Raw genomic sequence first — 17,811 nt, 5'->3', positions numbered from 1 at the left:
TCCCAGTAACGAGTCTTCAGAAGTGATCTATTTATGTTATGCTACTTCCATGGGATCAATTTCTGTTGTTAATAATGCACATCACTTACACAAAGGGTCAAACCAGCCTTCAGGATGCACCACACACCAAATGTAACTCATCCCAGCACAGTCTTGCATGCTGTGAGCACTAACTGCATTTGGTAACAGTCAGAGGCTAGCTGCTGTTCTGTGCTCTCCCATAATGTCTAGAAGGCACTAAGAATAATGTGATGGGGTGCTACAGCTCATCTAGTTTTACGAACTTCACGGCGGACTTCACTTTATAAGTGTTTTCCTTATTGAGTTTAAACTTCTCAGCTGACTGGTTCAGAGGCCAGTACCAGCTCCCTGTGCTTTATCTGCCAGACAGGAGATTCTTATTTTTAATACTAATAGGGTTTCCATGTTTTCTCAGGGAAAATAAATAAATAATTAAATAAATAAAATGTAATACAATTTAAACATAATAATCTCTGTATGATATGAATATTGCATCTCTCATGGAAAAACAGAAGGCAAGTCCAGGACATACAACAGGGTATGGTGTACTGGTCCCCAGCTCACCCCAGACCAAGGCAGCTTCAGAACCAGAACCAGTCTGCCTGTATCCTCTTAATGCTGCCTCCAAACTAACTAGCCCACTGAGAAGCAGTTTGTGCGAACACACACACAGGGCCATGCTTCTGCAGCTGCATTCCTCCTAGTTCTGTAGCACGATGCCACTTGGCTCAGAAACACACCTGCAGTCAGCTCGTACCTCTGTGTTATGCAGGAGTGTGCATATCACTATGCACACTCAGCACTAGAAATGGGGAGATGTGTTGGCTCTCACCCCCTGCCCTGCTGCGTAATCGTTACATCAGCTCACTCTGCCCCAGTTATTCCACAAATCACTTCCATTTCCTTTTAGAGATACCTTAAAATTCAGCCATGGAGAAGTGCTAACAGAGTTGATCAGTGCTACTAGTTCTGATTAGTTAGCTACTGGAAAAGGCAGCAGGACAAACACACAGGGTTTACAGTGAGTGAATCAGAACAATTCAGGTTGCACAGGACCTCCGGAGGTTATCTGTCCCAACCCTGAGCTCAATGCAGGAATTGCTCCAGATGTGACAAAGTCAAGGATGGAGACTCCACAGCCTCTCTGGACAACCTGCTCCAGGGCTAGACCATCCTCAGGCAAGGACCTTTTTTCTTTCTATTAAGGAACATCAATGGCTAAGGAGAGGAAGGCTGTATAGCAGAATTTCTCAGTGGTATTTAGATATTACTCATTATGTTCTTTCATAGCTCAACCCCAATTTATTTATTTATTTATTTATTTATTTATTTATTTATTTATTTATTTGGTTACAGATTGTTCCATTTGTTACTGAAGGTGTTTTACACCAAAATCAGGGCACAGTGGCCCTCAGTGCTGCACAGAGGCAGGCGCAGACCTGCTGGGACTCTCGCACTGTGTCGTGCTCACCAACAAGCTTTCCATTAGCTCAGAAATCTGCCCTGACTCCTCTGGCTGACAGCTGCAGCACAGTGTAGTAGCCAGGGAACTACTGAGACTGAGTTTGAGTCTTCAAACCATGCCAATGCCTGCTCTTTCAAGATCTTACAGCGACAGTGACCTTGGAAATAGTTTTAAGCAACCACAACTCTTTTATTAATCTTAAATCTCCCCTGTTATCTTCAGATTCTTTGTTCTCTCACGCCAATGCTTAAATTATAAAGTAAGTTCATAAAATAAACACTTAAGGGAAAAACTAAACATCTTCCTGGATACAGACTGTGGACTAGGAGCAATGACTGTCACTTTTGAAAGCTCCTTTACATAACATTAAAATAGAATGTGAATAAAAAGTAAAGCCTAGCATTTTGTTGTTGAATGGAAAATGCTAAAACAAAACCTCCAGTGGCTTGTAAAGTATTCAGTTCAGTCTTTAGCAATAACACCTTTTGATTTTTAAAGCTTCTATGCTATCTGAAAATAACCTAAAAAATAAAGTTTTAAACGTTTTTTTAACTAGTTAAAAACCACCTGCTGTAACATGAATAGAGAGAAGTTTATAAGCAAAACCTTATTTTAAGATAACAAATTTTTGAATTACTATACTATAATTTTTGTACACTGTATCAGGCAATGGCTAGTGCAACTTCTTATAACATTACTAGCTTACTAATAAACATGTGCATGAAGCAGAACGGCGCACACAAGTTATAATTCTTTGGCTGTGCCTAGTAACATAAACAAGTCTGATACCATCAGCTGAAGAATTGAGGAATTAAACCATTTGAAAGACTGATGTAAAGGATTGGACATGCTAAAGAGATGGTGAAAAGAGGCTGCTAAGAAATGGAATGACATGCAGAAGTGAAGCAACAGACCCACAATGATTTGTGAATGGAAATAAACATAACCATGAGAAAATGCTCCATCAACATAAGAGCCACAACAAAGCTGCGAATCTCAAGATAAGCAAAAATTGTTTTTGAAGAGAAAAAGAGCATGCTAGGTAGGACTTCAAAGACTAGAAAAGATCTAATAGACACAAATGAATAACAAAATAATAATAATAAAAAAAAGACATACCCAAAAAATCATACTAAGCACAAGATCAACTTACTGTATGTCCCTGGTACTATGTTAACCCTTTGGTGCCACCACAGTTGAATCAGCTTAGTAATAAAGACAATGAATGTTGCAATGCCACAACAGTCAGATGCCTTTAATCAGCTCTGCAGTTCCTCTGCTATGCCTGCCTCTTCAACCCTCCATCCTGTGTTTCGCCCCACTATATTTCTCTAACACCACACCTGTAGTTCAGTTCTTGGCTGGAAGGCACAACAGCCCAGCTCTTTATCATGCTGCTCCTGTGCCTACCCATAGAAAGCACAACTGCTTTTCCAGAAAGAAACCACACAAATCATTGTGCCCTGGGTGGAAAGCCCACTAGACATTGTATTTCCAGTCAGAGAGAACAGGAGACAATGGCATTCAAAATAGGGACATCAAATAGGCAATTAAATGTCATACCAGTCCTAGTGTAGAAAACACTGATGTTACAAGAAATACTGGTTTGCTACATTCAGAAACATCCACAAAAATATTTTTAACTAGATAAAAAGAAAACTGTCAGGTTACACAATGACTTCATATACAATACACTGCAGCATTCTTCAGCATTGGTTCTGAATCATTGACTCAAGCAGGATTTTTGTCAATGGCTTTAGCGGAACAGAAGTAGGTATTAATGGACTAAAAATTAGCTATTTTCCTCATATATATATATATATATTAATTTGAATCCAGAAAAGATATATAACATCATTCATCTACAGTAAAAAGGATGGTAGGCTGAAATGAATCTAAATTGTGCTGGGAAGCCTGTAAACTAAGTGGCTGCCACACAGAACCTAAGTCCAGTATTGTAATTTTAGTAAATTATCTAAGTCTAACACGTGTTCAATGCTGGATGAAAACAAAAATGAAATTTCCATGGAATTTACCTTCTATTATCTTTGTAGCTGTGTTTGGTTTGCTGTTTGTTTTTTTTTGTTTATTTTGTTTTTCCAAAATTGCATCCTCACAGCTTACTCCATATCTAAGGACCTCTCTCCTGAGCTACCCATCAAGAACAGCAGGCTCCAGAAACTTTGGAAGAAAATCTTAGTAATGATACAGACACTTCTAAACACTTACCAGAGTCCCTTTTTCAACAATTTTGGTAGCCATTGAAAATGTGTGTATTGTTTTTGTTCAGTACATACATAGTATGGCATGAAAAGCAAACTATCTTTACAGCAAGGCCAGGCGAAGATTTGATTTAAGACGGTCATTTCCATGGAAAAGATCCTTTATATGCAATTACTAGTGACATTACAACTGTCTGCAGTTGACTTCAAGAGCTAGCTGTATTGTAGCAGACAATATTTGATAAGGTAGCTTGCAATCTCAAAAAAAGGACAAGAGAACAAAAACTGTCCTGTAAAAAAAATTGCTTCAGAACCACTGTGGTTTAAGCTGGCAGGCAGCTGAGCACCGCACAGCTGCTCACTCACCACCTTACCACCTGTGGGATGGGATAGAGAACTAGAAATAGATAAAATTTGCAGGTTGGGATAAAAAATAGTTGATTAGGACAGAAAAGGAAAGGATAATAATAACAATAAATATATAGAATAAGTATGTACAAAGTGAGTGATGCACAATGCAATTGCTCAATGCCCACTGACTGACACACAAACAGACCATAAGCAGTGGCCACCCCCCAGCCGTTACTGCCAACACGGCACCACATTGGCAAACCCTGAGGCCAGCCTGGGCCAGCTGCCCTGGTCCTGTCCCTACCCCACTCCTGGTTCACCCCCAGCCTCCTCGTTGGCAAGGCAGCACAAGGAGCTGCAATGTCCTCGCATAGCTTGGCAACAACTGAAACAACGGTGTGTTATCAGTATGATTCCCACCCTAAACCCAAGCCACTGTTCCTCTATCCCAGCCAAAAACAGAACAAAAATCTAGTAAATGAATCAGTTTCAGGTTGATATGATAAAAAATAAGATGTTTGAATTGAGTGCACTTGCTTTGTGGTTAATGGTAGATTTTAATACCTAGAGGTACCTGCAAGGCACTTAGCAATGTATTTGCCTAAATGTCATCCCATTGTACATACAGAATGGAAATAAATAGACAGATTGGTCTAGTGCATGTTGTTTGGATTTGGAAGAAGAATTTCAAAAATGTGAACCCTAACTGAGCCAATTCTTTATTATGTGCTGCTGCTAAGCTACGAAAGACTTCTGTTTTTCTTTTTTTCTGGTATGCTTTGAAGCTAGTGCCACCCATCTCTCAGAATTGACCCTTCCTAATCAAACCCATCATCATATTGATGAATCCTAATAAAAACAAGCCTCTAAAAATGTCTGTATTTGTGGCTGTAAGTGTTGAGACTGACTCAGGTAAAATTTTCTTCATCATTGGAGCCCAGATTGCTACATTTTATAATTTGCTCTACAGCAGCCATTTAATCTGATAATCCCTTTCTGTCCTGTCCTCTCAAATCTTACAGTCACATGAATGACTGTGAACAGAAACACAATGCCAGGCTGAGGTAAGGAGCTGACAAATAAACGCTGATGTCACCAGTACACAAGACTGAATATACGTTACCAGAGTATCTATCAAAACTGACATTTAATAGCTTAACTTCTATAGAAGGAAAACAATAAAGTTGACCCACACACACCTCACCCTTTGGGCATTCAGTCTTGCTTTTGCAGTGGATTAAAATCTTCTGGAAAGTAACCGTGTCTAAAGGTAGGGGGCATGGAGGGTGCTTTATCTACTTCAGCACATAGCCAAGATTTTATTTTTTCAAGTGTTTTTCTCCTTTTAACTATAACATATTAGCTGCTGGTGGCCCTTGGAAAGCTAGCAGATCATATGATGCTGGCTCTCCTTCTTTCCATCTGCTAGCCTACATCACAAGAAAACTAAAATATACACTAAAGATTACTTTTTTAATGAAACCAATTACTACAGATGCTGCGAGGTCCTCACATGAGCATAAAAGGCTTCACGTCAACATCTCTGTTAAAGAAAAGCTCATCTGGAAAGTTGGAAATCCCTGTCTTTTAGGGTCTTTCATTAGTAGCACACACTAAACAATGATCACTGCTGTACGATGAGAGACAAATTAATGAATCAAACATTACAGATTTCATCACATTGGTTCATTTGCATTTAAGCTGGTTTCCAGCTCTGTCATGCATTTGCTTTTAAACGAGCCCCTGTGGATAGTGCTGCAATGTTTGATTCATTAATTTGTTTCTCAGTGTACAGCAATGCTCACTGTTCAGTATATATGGTGAAATACTTCTAAAATACTTGTTCTTAACAACCTATCTTTTATTTTAACAAAGAAATAATAACTCTGAAGAAGGAAATGCTGGCCATTTTGCAGACATATCCCCTGCCAAATCTCCCAGTTGCTGCCCCAGCTCATCGTTATCCCACTGTGATATTATCTGGATTAAGTCTTCACAGCTTGCTTTCACATATTCTACAATTTCATAAAGCTTTGAGCCAGCTCTTTGGGTTAGTATCATGATGCCCAATTCAACTCCTGGGAAGTTAAAGGTGGCTTTAAGCCTTTACTCTCTGATCCTTGGATCAGTCCCAAAGAGTGACTTAGATCAGCCTCCCGGATGCTCGGTGACATTCTGCCACTGGTGTGCCTAGTACACCGTTTTCCTCCAAATTATAACAGAGTGGGTTGCTTGGCAAAGTCATCTCTGTGAGAGCTGCAAAACTTTGGAATTGGTTTTTGGTTCATAACAGCTTGAATTTGGTGACCTTACACTACGCTGAAATCACCATCTGTTTTAGAAGAAGAAAGAGAGATGTTCCATATCCATAGCCGGGCAGTGCATGGAGACAAACATTTTGGTAATTAGTTGGGTAGTTGAGTTATCAAGTTCCTATCTGAACCTAACATTTTTTAAGTTTATGTACTCAAATATAACACTAATTATGCATTACAGCGTTCTTGTAGAGGTCATTGTTTATACCTAATCCTAATAAAATAAATAAATGTAGCAAATTAAAGATTTGTTGAAGTTGTTTCAGGCACTACCAATTGAAAAGAATATACTTCTGTAGCTAGATCTTCCCCTTCCCCTCTTCTAACATTGTCATGACAGATTGCAGGGTTATAAAGGCAAGCCCACTTGACAAGAGGATACATTTGGACTATGGGATACAATGGAAATGAGGGACTAATTGAGCTTTTTTTTTTTTTTTTTTTTTAATCTCCTGAAGCAGGCAAGTTATTGTATGTTGAGAAGTGGAGTTATATTGCATCAGCACATTATATTGTGCAGCCATTTTCCTCCCACTTTACTCTTGTTTAAAAAAGAAAAAAAAGAACAAAAGAAAATATCAGCAATCTGCTACACATGTTCAACAGAAAAAATAAACTTAATTGACACCAAAGAAGAGAAAGCAAGCAAGACATAAAGGCAAAGTCTTAAAGCCATGTTTCAGAGCTCTTAAATGGATATTAACATCATTTATACGTTTGCCAACCCAAACCAATCAACAGATACAAATCTACACTAAAAACAAACAAGCAAACAAAAAACAACAAAGAAAAAAAATACACCAAGTGCTATCTACACAAACTCTACCATACAAGCAGAATAATATGCTATCAGGAGAGCTTAAGTGGGCTGTGTATGAAACGTTGCTCTCTACTGATTAACACACAAAGAGAAAAACAGTCTTCTGTTTCCATCACAGAAGAAAGCCCATGGGAAAGACTATCAATTTCCAGTGCCAGTGCAGAAAGGGGGCATAAGATTGTAGTGGACACCTATGCCCTTAGAAAAATAGCTTGGCATTTTTCCTAAAATGTGTATCTGGTATTTTCTGCAGCAGAAAACTATTTGATTTTTCTTTACAAAAAAAATAAATATCATATTTTATCATGCCCTTAGTTCTGGTCACGAGAAATTATGTAATGCTCATAGGGTGGGAAATTCTAAAAATGCTTTGGGAGGCTTGAATCATTTTCATGTTTATTATGAAAAAATGTACTTAGTTGAAAAACAAATAGTTTTTTTAAAGCAATGATCTCCACATTTTTTTTCCTTGAAAGATCGTATTTCACAAAGACAGATCAAATGATATCAGGGAAAGCTAGACTGTCTTCATATGAATGCAAGAATTATAAATATTCTTGTAGGAGCTTGCACAATCCAGTTACAAGACAATTTTATATTAAATGCCCAATTAGGTCACTCCTGCTCAAGGAAGAGATCATTTGCTTATACATGTTAAGTACACTGAATGAAATAAATATGGCAACAAATACTCAAAAAGAGGAGCATCAAGATGAAAATATGGAACTCATTATCTTAGAAAACTAATGTCTTCTCACCAACTCTCACCATCAGACTCGCATGCAGCTAGAGCAGTAATGACAGTGCAAAAAAGAAATCTTTTCATGAACAGATGTGGGTGCTGTCCTACTACTGACTTAACCACAAGAAACTTTTTGGCTAGTTGCTTCTTTAACTCATAAAATACCTTCAGTGCACAGCATGTCTTATGCTATTAAAATACCTGACTTCAAAACAAATAGCACATTATCCGATCTCACAGTATGTTGGTCTGCTTTCAGAAATCAACCATTTAAAAAGCCCCCAAGAACTCAAGCCACTCTTGCAATTCTATACCCCTGACAGGCAAAACAATGAACAAACAAAGCAGCAGTTCTGAACTGCAGAGTGTAAGGTTCATATTAAACACCAGGGGATTCATGTTATCTAAGATAAGGCATTTGGAAGCCAGGCACTTAGCCACCTACAGAAGGTGACTCTTCTCACTTTATGGTGGGTTTTACAACTCTAGTGACTCTATTCATTGAAATATGAGTCCAGAAGACTAGTTCTGACTTGACACCTGCATTTTAGATGGCAAAGTTTGATGAAATTAGCTTCAACCTAATCAAATCATAAAAAGCTTAGTTAAGTACAACAGATTGCTTACAGTGTCTAAGATTTTCCATCATTCTTACTTCTTAACAAACACAGCAGACTAATCTGTCAGGAATATTGAGGTGGAGTTTTATGATAGAAGATACTGGGAAAGTTAGCCATCATTCTGGTTAACTCTTCTTCTGCTCTATCCAATATTTAGAAACTCCATTTTATTTATTCATTAAAGAAAATTGATTCAACAGAAACATCAATGTACAAATGAGCTCAAAACGTGAGAATGAAAAATTCCTCCCTTACTTCTCACTGATATCCTTTCCATAAAAAAAAAATAATAAAAAATAAATAAAAACTCACATATCAATTAAACTCACCTGAAAATAAATAAAAACTCACATATCAATTAAACTCACCTGTTAATTAAAAGCTTGTCTGGAAAAAAAATTGCTAGTTGGAAGCTAAAGAAAGTATAAGAAGTATCTGAATGTCAAAGCTTTGAATTTTAATTACTTACTCCCAGGTTCGTTTGTGATCCCTCAGGTGTTGGCTGGGCAACAGCAAAGAACTGGAAAAAATAAACAAAATTATTTTGTAATTCCTGCTGTGGGGAACAAAATGCATTGAGAAGGCTTCCAATTTTCTCTTCTTATTTTGTTTAGAATTATTCTTTATTAACTTATTTATAAGAAAGTATCTACACACAAAGAAAAAAGATTCTGGAAGATTACAGGCAACTACAGTGGATAATTGTTCTACAAATTTGATATATATTTTTTTAATAATATAAGAGTTCCTATTGTGTTTCTCTCACAGTGGAGAATATCACTATAATTATAAAAGGGAGAATAATGTATAACAATTGGCATAAGGTCTAAAGTTTTTATCAGATCACCAATCACATGTATATATTAAATTTGATGTACTGTTTATTGTATATGCACTTCAATAAAAAAGACATTAAATCTAACAAAAATCCTGGAACTCGGAATTTGATTCTTTCTCTCTAGCTACTATATAATAGCTGGATTTTTGACCACCTTCCTTCTTTTCTAGATTTTCTTCTTTTTTTAGATGCATGATATTTTTTATTAACAGAGGATACTTCACCTTAAGAAAGGGAGTCTGGAAATGAAATATAGAGACAGTAAATAGTTTTGCTGGCTCTCTGAAAGACAATCAACTTCACCTCCTCAAACCCCTTGATATTTTAACAACCTGAAATTTTGAAACTGTCCTTTTCTTAAAGATAAACATCTGGGATTCTGATTTAGACCAGTCATTTTTACGATGTAAAAATTCATTTGTGACATTTCACAGATGATCTAAGTGGTTTCTTAAGGTTTCTGATGAGTCTGTGTGTGTGAAAAACTGGGCCATCCAAATCAGAAGAGTTGCACATTCAGTGCTCTAAGAACTGGAATTAATACTTTCTTTTTTTTTCATGACATACACATAGCATATGTACACCTGTTTTAAGCAGCCCAATTGTCAATAAAGTACTTTGCAAATTAACTTGCATGCAAGCAGATGACAATATGCAACTGAAGTAACTGTGTTCATACAATGCAACCTTCTTCCTCACCTGATTTCAGAATGAGTCTCAAATTGCACTTAACTCTTCAAAAGAAATATAAATGACAAACAGTTCATTTACTATGGATATAAACCACATTCAAATATACAGAGTGCAATACTATGCAGAAACTGAACATGTAAGAATGTGGTTGTTCATTTCTGATACAGGTTATAAAACAGTTAAAGAAGCAAATGATTCTTTAAACTGCATTTAAGGACCTAGTAATGTGAAATTAGATCCCACTCGTATTAAGCTCATGGTAAAGTCTTCTCATCAGATGACCAAGACTTTATGAACTGTAACAGCACAAGTCATTTCTGGCTATTACGCTCATCTTAGGGCTACTGTTTGAGCAATATACATTCGGTTATGTATTTAAATAGAGGCTTCTTCTTAATCGCATTCCACTAATAACTCTGAATTTTCTGAAATTCAGTATTTTTAGAAAATAAAATATTGAAGTACATTAGGAGTGGGTGAAGAATAAGCCAAAATAAATTTTGTCAGAGTTAAAAAAACAAGCACAAAACAAACAAACAACGCAAGCAGGCTTGTATCATCCATTTTGTTTCCAAGCTGAATGTCTTTCAAATGTAGACAATATCTTGTTTACTGCAGTCATTGATGTTGGAATTCAGCGACCTGGGAGACAGGCCTTGTAAGCAGAATCTTGTTTATAATGGAGAATGCATTGCACCAGGAGTAGCCATGATGCATTCAAATACCCAGGCTACAATTACTAAGACATCTTATGAATCTGTAATTCATAAGGGGATGCTTTATGAAAATTCAAGACATCAGCAGGTCCTATGTAGGTTACTCGTAAATATGACTTTAAAAATTAATACATATTCTTTCTAGAAGATTGAGAATCTCTGAAAAAAAGATGGTGACATACAGCTTAACTTCAACATTAATTGCCAAGGAGAATCTTCTCTGAAAAAGGTTGGTGGCATACAGCTTAACTGCAACTGAGGAAATAACTGAGGAAATACTTAACTGAGGAAATATTTGTAGGTAACAAAGTGTAATTTCAAATGTTTTTATTTAAAATTATATTCAAATGACAATTAAATTTACTATTGTTATTTATAAAATGCCTTCCTTTTCCAGCATGGAATGGGCCCACTCCAAAGTGATGTAAATAACTTCTACAATATTTTACACCCAAGTAAAGCATCTTTTCCAGTGACAACAGAATGGACTGCAGGCACAACAGTATTACAACTAATTACAACTTAATCTAAGATAACAAAGGGGGAAGGATAAAATGGATTATCCAAAAGGGTGGATAACATCCATCATATATGGGATTCCCATCTATTTCATTCATGAGAAATTATATTCAAAAACATGACATGAAAACATATCAGAGGAAAAAGTTTCCAAAATTACTGAATGCAGACAAGCTGAGGTCCCTGAGCATGCCCCAGAACAAAGTGTGCATTGTGAAGCTCATCCTAAATTTGACTTTTGAAGCTATAACAGCATCTGTCAAGCCACATCAGGAATGTCTACATTTCGCTTTGCCTAATCTGCCAACTGTATAATCTTTCCTTCTAAAAACATCAACTGCTGATTGTGGGTATACTGGTCTGAGAAAAAGAAAAATGTTCCTGACATTAACAGTCACTGAAGAAGTCACAGAGAGTCACAAGTGTTTTTTTTATTACCAATTATAATAGCCACTGGACTCTTTTATTTCCTTTTATTTTACTGATCCTCTAGAAATGAGAGTGGAGGATAGAAATTCTATTATTTTTTTTTTTCCAATCACTAATTTTTGTCTATATCTAAAGTACGAGGAAACTTTATGCATTCTTTTATGTTTATGACTGAACAACTAAATTAGAAGGAACAAACAGTGGGAAAATACATTGCAAGTTTTCTAAATGTTTTGCATTCTGCAGAGTCTTTAATAAAAACACCAGCTGGAAATAATGGTAAGTTCCTAGGAGAAATGGTAAATGCTAAAGAAAAGATCATTCTCAGTTTAATATTCATGACTTTTTTCTTCTTTCACCCTAGTTACCTTTTTTTCCCCCCTTTTTCTGTATATAAATTCTGGAATTATTCTCCTCTTCATATATATATTCTATTCTTGAAATTCAAATGTGCTTAAACAACAGAACAAAACCTTAACATTCCATTTCCAGCAACCATTTGTCAGTACACTAGCTCAGTTCCAAATTGCTCTGAAAGTGTTATTTAAAAAGCAATAAGAAGTTCTTATTCATGCGGTCATGCTTTTTTGTTATTCTTACTTGTTGGCATCCAACACGAATTCCAATATTTTCTGCATATTACTGTTAATTTGTGCTTCATGGGGAGTGGCCATTCCTTTCCTTTATGGCAGCAATCAATGAGTACTTCTCAACAGTTATGAGACAGAATCCCATTTTAAAATGGCAAATCATATTAAGTTTCTATATGATCCTTGATCCTTTGCCAGCACGTCTGATCCATTTCCAGAGTACACGAGTCAGGCTATGTGCCTTAGTTAATAAGTAAACAGTTCCTGTAAAACTTCTTTCTTCTCCTACCATCTTAACCTTCCATGTTGTTTGAAGAAATCCAAGTTATATTTCAAACAGGATCTCTTCTCTTCTTGTTCCCTTTCTTTTCTTTTTCTTTAAGAGGAGATTAGTAGTGTCTTAGGTCTGAAACTTCATAAATGAAGCAAATCCCCTTTTGCTAGTGAAGCTTTTGGCAAGGCATTTTTCTGTGTTTTGTACAGTATGTTACCATCATGATCAGCACAGATTTTGTAAGTCCCACCAGCATGGTCCCTTAACAAGTGAGAAATTTCACTTTCCAAATTTTCTTAAAATGAGAAAAGGATAATATGTGTGAGTTAGAATGGAAATCATTCTCTCACTGTTGAGCACTTTTCTGGGTCTAATCTTGGCAAATATGAAGAAATATACCTGCCGTTATGATTAGTAATATAGGCATGCATCAACTGAGACAGGAACTATAGCTCTCAAGCCTATTTCAAGTTTCTACTAAACTTCTTAAGTGCTCAAATTAGCAAATTTTAGCCATTGCCGCTTCAGTCTGCATTTTACATGACTGCAGCAAGCAGTTACTGATTGATTCTCTGATCAATTAGAACCCGATTTTGGACTTACTGCTATATTTAACAGTACAATTATTTTAGACATAAATTTCTGCTTTGCTTTCTACATGATCTTTTTTATTTCTAAATTTCTGTCTGGTGCTGAAGAGGGGAGTACAGAGCAAGACTCTTCCTTGGGACAGATCTACCTGCGCTGAGCTTAGTGGTGGTGCAGCACAGGAGAACACAGCTAATATGCAATAGTTTCAGCCACTCATATTTCACATCTAGAAGAGTGTGGGATGGGATCAAAAAGCTGCATTCTCCAGCCCTGTGCAAGACAACTCTTAACTACATATTGCTGCTTTTTCAATCCTGCCGATGCAGGGGAAAAAACAAAATCAGACTGTAAGCCCACACTGTAAGCTTGTTTGCAAAATATTTCATTCAGATGAATGCTTCTAAGATTAGAGGTTGGGTCATGATTTTTCCTACTGGCATCACAGCCTTTGAGCAATTTGTAAGTGTCCAATTTATATCAAAATATTATGGTGATGACTTTTGCTTATTTTTATTTTTGTAAATGAGTATGAAATACTTCGTCAGTATAAAATAAAGCGCAGATCAATAGATCAGAGAAGGATCTGAGCAGAGCAACAATCATGCTATAAATTTCAGAGCTGAGCAATTTCCAGACAAATAAAATAAAGCTGCAATGGGCAAGCAGTTTCAGACTCTAAGCATCAGACCACTGCTGTGTGACTGTGTTATAATCCCAAGGTCACTTAGGCGGAAAGCAGGTGGACAGCACTTGGCAAGGCAGTACTGCAGCTATGCCTTTACATACAGGCACTCCCCAGGAGGACAGAGTGTAGCGCTTCAGGGCGACTTCCCCTGCCCTGTGCCCCTTCACAGGCTGGGGAGTTCAGGTCAGGAACTCTTACTCCACAACAAAATGCAGAGGGTCTGGTTTTGTTTCTAGCTTTGTCTTTCAAGTAGAGAAAGAGGAAAATAGATGCAGCTTTCAAATCTTGCAATTTGTTAGAGCCTAAGGTTTCACATCCTTCCAAGGGAACACCACAAAGGTCTAAGAACTGACTGGTTTGCCTTCAGATACAGATACTGAAACAAGCTGGGTCTTAAGAACCTGTGAGCAAATGTGGTTCTCAACCTTTCAATCTGAGTACTGCGCAACAGGATGAAAGCAAACTTTTTTAAGGCAGGAAAGCCAGATATTTTAACAATACTGGTTTGCTATTTTCACTCCAAATCTGCTTCTTTTTCATGGTAACATTCATAATAGAATTCTGTATCTGATCTACAAGTTGAGATTGACATACAAAGCCCTGTTCACCTCAGATATGTTTGCAGTTTCTGTACTATCTCATTTGCCTAGAGGCTGACCAGTCTAGCCTCCTGTTCTGCCGTTCAGACCAGTCATGCAGGTGATGTCAAATCAAATAGCCCATTTCAGTGGGATCCCAAATGTTCTACTACTGTGTCACTCTCTGGAATCTGAAATATTATTCAGCATTTTACGAACAGAATAAAATATATTCATTTAAAATTCTATTAACCAACTGAAAAATGAATATGAGTAACAAAACTGTATATTTGGGGATTTTTAATAAATGTTTAAGAAGAGGGTTCAATGGAGATTCAATGCTCAAGAGTTTTCCTCCTGACATTTCCATCCAGACATTTGAAAACGGTCAATATCTCACTTAATGAGAATATTTGAAAGTCTGTCCATTTCTCTCAGTATGTAAAAGGAGAAGAAAGTTTTTGAAAAAACTATGCTATCTCTAACCTCAACGTTCCAGTGTCTTTGGTTAACAATAATTAGGTGCAAAACTTCAGATCTGATAACTGAACACTTCTCATAAGCCTTAAATTCATAAACAGAGTAACATCTCCTCCTTGATGTATTTAGTATATTCTACGTGAAACACTACTATAATTTCGCCTGATCTGTAGTGTCTTTCATGATGCACACACAAGTGTTTTAAGCCCCTGCTCCTGTACAGGGTAACCGGAGTTTTTTGACATTTAAAATATCTAGCGGCATGACAAGAATTTCTATTTGCATATACATAACTTGTGCCAAGGAAACTAGAAGAGTGACAAACCATCAACAACAAGCTGCAGCATTGCCTGTGGCTTTCACATGAAGCCTGACTTCATACAAAAAACATTACATTGTAGAGAAAAAGTAGCTTGACCGCCAAAGCCCTTATTTATACACACTTCTCTTCTGAAAAAGGAAACATATCATTTAAAAATTATTGTGGAAGAGAAAACTGCTTTATGTATTTATTTATTTATTCAAAATCTTTTTGTATTGGTAATCCATTCAGGGAAAAAAGTTTCCTTTTTGATACGCTACTTGACATAAACATCTATGTGAGGATTTTTCTTCCCCTCCATCTCTGACTATCAGCAGTTTTATCTCCCAAGGCTAAACTGGGCTGTATGATGTTTGTGAAAGGTTTGGTATAGCTTACTACTGCATCCCACTGGTGCATCTTCCTTCCCTCAACTGAAGAAACAGCTGTACTGTGCAACTAAACCTATAGCTAGTGAGGCTTATTGTCACAGAGAAGTAAAACATGATCTTGTTTTCATGTGACCGATAGTGCATATATTCCTTAGAATCTCAGCCGAGTCCAAAGGGACATTTCATGCAGCTGAAACAAGCAACTCATGCAAACCATCTGCAGCTTAACCACATGACAGACCCAGTGGTGATTTCATAGTTGCCAGTAAAACAAACTCAGATTCTTCCCAGAGAGACAAATGCTACTGCAAAACAAAGCAGAATATTTCACAGCTTAGCATATGAGTCTTATGATAGCTGACCAAGAGAAAAGGAGAATAAAATAACAAAGAAACTAAGACTAAAACAAACAGGCAAACAAACAAAATACCTAAAGCTAGAAACTGATGCACAAAGTAAAAACACCTCAGCTGCATAACATGCTGCTTTGTCTCCAGCTAGTAGAGTTTTGTATTGCAGGAGACAGGGCAGTAAGTGTACAAATACCAAATACAATATTACATACTTTCAACTAAGAAATCTGTGCAATCCAATATAATCACAGAATGTGGAAATTCCTTTGCTGAATATTTTTTAATTTTATTTTTTAATTGTCTATTGGGCAATCCCCTGGTATCCCAGGGAATAATGAACATGCAAGAGTCAACACAGTGGCTGCACCATGGACACTGCTCAACTCAGAGCTTTGTGTCACACCCTTCACCCAAATCCCACATTGTAAATGAAGAGTAGAGATATATATATAGGAGACAAAAGAGTGGTACTCCCTATCTCTTCCTGAAGTGTACGTTTTGAAAGGATGGATGTTAACTAGTGAGAAAGGAGAGCTATATCAATGCACTTTGGTGGGTCACAGCACTTCTCTGCAGCTTTTTCAACAAATGTCTTTTACATATTTATCAATCAATCATCTCTAAGTTGAATAAACAAAATTTTATGGTTACTAGTAACACAGTCACATTTCAAGTGATTTCTGCAATTACATAAGCAGCTAATAGCTCTACACTGAATTTCAATACACAAAAAAATGGTCAGACTACACAGAAGACTGAATCATTTAGGCTCTTTTTTTCTACATCGATACTTCTCACAGGGATAAACAAAATGCAATTTAAGACGAATACTTTGTTTACAACGCTGAACTGCTGGCCATTTTGTCACATCAACTGTGTGTTGGACACAACCTGATACTATGCACCACAAGATTACTTAGTCTAAAAGAAAGAAAACATGCCCAAATAGTGTTGCCACTTCAGAGCCTCATGTCTTCTACAAACTTGTTGTTAACCCCTTTGCTAGAAATAACTACCTAGAAGAGGTTTTAAGATGTATTTTCTCTGTCTGTAACTTCTTCTCAGGTTCCAAACATACTTCTTCTTTCCTGCCATATAACACATTGACATCTGAAATTTGTATGAAGCTACAGATTCCAAGAAAGCCATAAGCATTTTCATGCCACACCGTGAACTAACAAACAATGACTAATTGACATACTTCTATCAAATCTTTTAAAATTTCCAATATTTATGTTAGACCTTCAAAAATGACACCAGATAACATGCTTTAGTCATATCTGCCTATAATGCATTGTCGTGGTTCTGCTCGAGTGGGCAGCCGAGCTCCACCACAGCCGCTCTCTCACTCCCCCTCCTCAAAGAGGAATGGGGAGAAAATATGTGAAAAGGGCTCAAGGATTGAGATAAGGACGAGAAAATCACGCAATAATTATTGTAACGGGCAAAACAGACTCGGCATAAGGAGACAGTAAGATTTATTGCCTACAACTAACAAGTGAGAGAAGTGAGAAAACAAAGGAAAAAAACAAAACAAAAACAAAAGCACCTTCCCCCCATCCACCCTCTTCCACCTCCTCCCCCCGAGCGGCGCAGGGGAATGGGGGAATGGGGGTTATGGTCAGTCTACAGCACTTCTTCTCTGCCGCTCCTTCTCGGTCACTCTCGTCCCCTGTGCTGTGGGGTCCCTCCCATGGGATGCGGTCCTTGCTGAACTGATCCGGCGTGGGCTTCCCACAGGCAGCAGCTCTTCCAGAACTGCTCCAGATATGGGTCCGTACCACGGGGTCCATCCCTCAGGAGAAAACTGCTCCAA

General features: G+C 37.2%; 1 protein-coding gene across 1 annotated transcript in view; it reads right to left on the bottom strand.

Annotated features, from left to right (window-relative positions):
- The window catches only part of TENM2 (teneurin transmembrane protein 2), an 895,032-nt gene that overhangs the window by 709,213 nt on the left and 168,008 nt on the right, over positions 1 to 17,811 (bottom strand). The window contains exon 3 of the mRNA XM_032196709.1: positions 9,026 to 9,076. The gene's annotated coding sequence lies outside the window, so the exon portion shown is untranslated. The remainder of the gene's footprint in view (positions 1 to 9,025; positions 9,077 to 17,811) is intronic.

The sequence above is a fragment of the Aythya fuligula genome, chromosome 14 (genome assembly GCF_009819795.1).
Source record: "Aythya fuligula isolate bAytFul2 chromosome 14, bAytFul2.pri, whole genome shotgun sequence".
Lineage (NCBI taxonomy): Eukaryota > Metazoa > Chordata > Aves > Anseriformes > Anatidae > Aythya > Aythya fuligula.
Note: the sequence above shows the minus strand (reverse complement) of the source record. Positions and strands in the feature narration are given on the sequence as shown.